This window comes from Sebastes umbrosus, chromosome 19 (genome assembly GCF_015220745.1).
Source record: "Sebastes umbrosus isolate fSebUmb1 chromosome 19, fSebUmb1.pri, whole genome shotgun sequence".
Taxonomy (NCBI): domain Eukaryota; kingdom Metazoa; phylum Chordata; class Actinopteri; order Perciformes; family Sebastidae; genus Sebastes; species Sebastes umbrosus.
In genome coordinates, this window is record NC_051287.1 from 14,429,992 (window position 1) to 14,430,392 (window position 401).

A 401-nucleotide genomic window follows, 5' to 3' on the forward strand; every position below is an offset into this window, starting at 1 on the left:
TAGTCCCTTTAACCTTTTAACATTTGAATTACTATGAATTAACTTATTCAATGAAATCACTTATTTATCTCACCTACATATAATACAGACTGTGCTTATTTATTGAACTAAAACATGTATACGAAACCTGGCTCCACATGACAGATTAATCGATTATGAAAAAAATATTAGTTGCAGTCCTAATTTGAGTGCATATAAGTATATATATATATATATATATACACAAAGTCTGTATATTTTATTTATTTATTATAATTATTATGTATCTTGCTGACAACCTGACTCATGCACAGAAGGCCTCCTCTAGTTGACCTCAGCTGTGACCTTTAAAAACCCCAAATGAGAGGAAAAAGACCAAAAACAACCGACCAATCAGAAAGCGCCCTGTTGGCCCTGCAGAC